This window comes from Lethenteron reissneri, unplaced genomic scaffold (genome assembly GCF_015708825.2).
Source record: "Lethenteron reissneri isolate LAM-NWPU_2019-01 unplaced genomic scaffold, ASM1570882v1 scaffold_1931, whole genome shotgun sequence".
NCBI classification, from domain to species: domain Eukaryota; kingdom Metazoa; phylum Chordata; class Hyperoartia; order Petromyzontiformes; family Petromyzontidae; genus Lethenteron; species Lethenteron reissneri.
In genome coordinates, this window is record NW_026891698.1 from 314,527 (window position 1) to 317,711 (window position 3,185).

The following is a 3,185-nucleotide window of genomic DNA, read 5'->3' on the forward strand; positions in this document are numbered from 1 at the left end:
AATAAAAAAGCCCCTATTGTAGGCTGCAGTCTTATACCGTTTGTTGATTTTTTTTGTTAAGTTTCTACTTTTTCCGTTAAGGAAAATCGTTACAGAAAACGCGAGTTGTAACAGTTGTTTTCCCTGTTCTGCACGTTATCTGTGCATCTCCAGACCGTCTTGGGAAGGTTAGGCCATCAATCTTTCGTCCATCTGGATATCTCTAGATAGTCTCTGACCTCTCTTTGCTCCGAAGTCTTGCCGTTTAATGGCCTTCCACGTTTTTTCAAATGCCTGGTGTGGCCTGTGAGGAGTAGCGGGTTGTTTTCATTATTTAATAAAAAATATATATGCTTTTTTTTGGCCTAATTATTCTTAATATGAATTTTTGGAAAAAGGGGCATAAATACAACAGTTGGAGTTTAACGGTTGGCATTTAAGGTAATGGCGTTTAAGGGTTGGGTGTTAAAGGGTTGGCGATTAAAGGTTGGTGTTTAATAGTTGACGTTTAAGGGTTGGCGTTTAAGGGTTGACGTTTAATGGTTGGCGTTCAAGGGTTGGTGTTTAATGGTTTCTGTTTAATGTTTGGCGTTTTAGGGTTGGCGTTAAGGGTTATGTACTCTTTGGTTCTTTTGGTAAAGTCACGTAGGTATATTATATTATACCTACGTGACTTTACCGAAAGAACCAAAGAGTATGGATTCCTGCAGTCAAGAAAGCTTCAAATCAAGGTTAAGGGTTATGTTTAAGGGTTTGCGTTTAAGGACCAACACTTAAACACAAATCCTTAAACACAAGGATTTGCATTGAGAGTTTGTGTTTAAGGGTTGGCTTTTAATGGCTGGCGTTTAAGCGTTGGTGCTTAAAGTTTGTTGTTTAAGGGGTGGTATTTAAGGGTTAGCGTTTAAGGGTTAGTTTTTAAGGGTTGGTGTTTTAAAGGGTTGGCGTTTTAAAGGGTTGGCGTTTAAGGGTTGGGCTTTTAAAGTTTGGTGTTTATGGGTTGGCGTTTAAGGGTTGGAGTTTAATGGTTGGCGTTTAAGGGTTGGTGTTACAGGGTTTGTTTTAAAGGGTTGTTGTATAAGAGTTGGTGTTTTAAGGGTTGGTGTTTAAGGGTTGGCTTTTTCAAGAGGTTTAATGGTTGGCGTTTTAGGGTTGTGTTTAAGCGGTGACGTTTAAGAGTTGTCTTTTAAGGTTTGGCGTATAATGGTTCGCGTTTAAGATTTGGTGTTTAAGGGTTTGCGTTAAAGGGTTGGTGTTTGAGGGTTGGTGTTTAAGGGTTGGTGTTAAAGGGTTGGTGTTAAAGGGTTGGTGTTAAAGGGTTGGTGTTTAAGGTTGGCGTTTAAGGGTTGGTGTTAAGTGTTATATTCTCTTTGGTTCTTTCCGTAAAGTCACGTAGGTATTTTATTTTATACCTACGTGACTTACCGAAATAACCAAAGAGTATTGATTCTTGCAGTCACGAAAGCTTCAAATCAAGGTTAAGGGTTATGTTTTAAACAATATACTCCTCATGGGAGACTTTAATGCCAGGGTGGGCTCGGATCACCAGATCTGTGACCGTGTACTAGGCCGACATAGGCTCGGTAAGCAGAACAGCAACGGGCTGCGGTTACTCACCCCATACTCCGAACAACACTAATGGCTCGCAGAGCAGATATCCAAAAACATCCTCCCAGAATATTAGTGGGGCTTCAGGAAAGACAAGCACCACCGACATGATATTTGTGCCACAACAACTGCAGGAAAAATGCCGGGATCAAAACAAAGACCTCTTAATAGCTTTTATCGACCTCACCAAAGCATCCGACACCATCAACCGCGAGATACTCTGGCAGAAGCTCATCAAACTTGGGGTGCTTCCCAAGTGTCATCGCATTCTAACACGTTCCTTCGGAGTGGGCAGGTAGGAACTTGGTTGGACAGCGAATTCGTGCACGAGAAACAGCATGCACGACAGACAGACAAATCATCCCTGGTGGGCAGTGTGGAAAATGTTCCTACCTGTGTAGTGGGTTCACTCTTGACACGGACGACGTAGTCGAGGCATAACGTTTATTTCAACACCGGGCAATGATACAACACTTGAAGGGGTAACGGCCCCTTCACCCGTCCTGAACAGGGAAGACCCCCGAGCACTATCCCCGGCTGCCTGCTCCCAGGTCCTCCGCTAAGAGTGCTAGGGGAGGCTGTCTGATCCGGCTATGGTTAAGCACGGATCACGGCACCCAGCCGACCAGACCGGCTCTTATAAGAGCATCGGCTCTGAGGCTCTCAGGGCCGCGCTTCTGGCTTGCCCTGTCCGGCCCTGAGAAGGACAGCGAGCCAGGGGAGTTCCAGGGCCTATCTGCCAGTCTTCCGTCTTCACTGGTTCAGCTTGTATACTCGACCACGAGCCTTCTGGCTCCCCGCCTTTTATACCAATTTCCCCCGAGGGGTGGGGCTATGGGGGATCCAAGCGACCACCCACAGCCTCCCAGGGTTAACCGTTGCGGACGTGGATATAGACACCCCTGTGTGTGGGTGTAGACACCCCTCTGTGTTTGTCCGCTTCCTCTCCCGTAACACACCTGTATAAAAGATAACTTGACTTGAGGTAGCCAGGCAGCCAGCCAGGTAGCCAGCCCCTTTAACTATTGGCCCCTCCCACTTTCTTTGGCACCTCCCCTTACCCCCCTCCCTTAGGCCCCTCCCCTGACCTCCCCTCCCTCAGGCCCCTCTGCTGACCCCCCCCTCCATTAGGCCCCTCCCCTGACCAACCCCCCATATCCTTAGGCCCCTCCCCTGACCACCCCCCCATATCCTTAGGCCCCTCCCCTGACCCCCCTTCCCTTAGACCCTCTTCTGACCCCCCCCCATATCCTTAGGCCCCTCCCCTGACCACCCCCCCATATCCTTAGGCCCCTCCCCTGACAACCCCCCCATATCCTTAGGCCCCTCCCCTGACCACCCCGCCATATCCTTAGGCCCCTCCCCTGACCCTCTTCCCTTAGGCACCTCCCCTCTCCATACCCGGCAGTAGGTCTCCACCAATCAAAGAGCTGTTTGTATTATATACATATATTTATGCACGACAGACAGACAAAAAATCCCTGGTGGGCAGTGTGGAACATATTGTTCTTACCTGAAAAACAGTTCCATGAAGGAATGCATGCCAGAGTGGTGCTTGGTGGACTTCAATCAGAGCCCTTCAACGTGGAGGTCGGGGT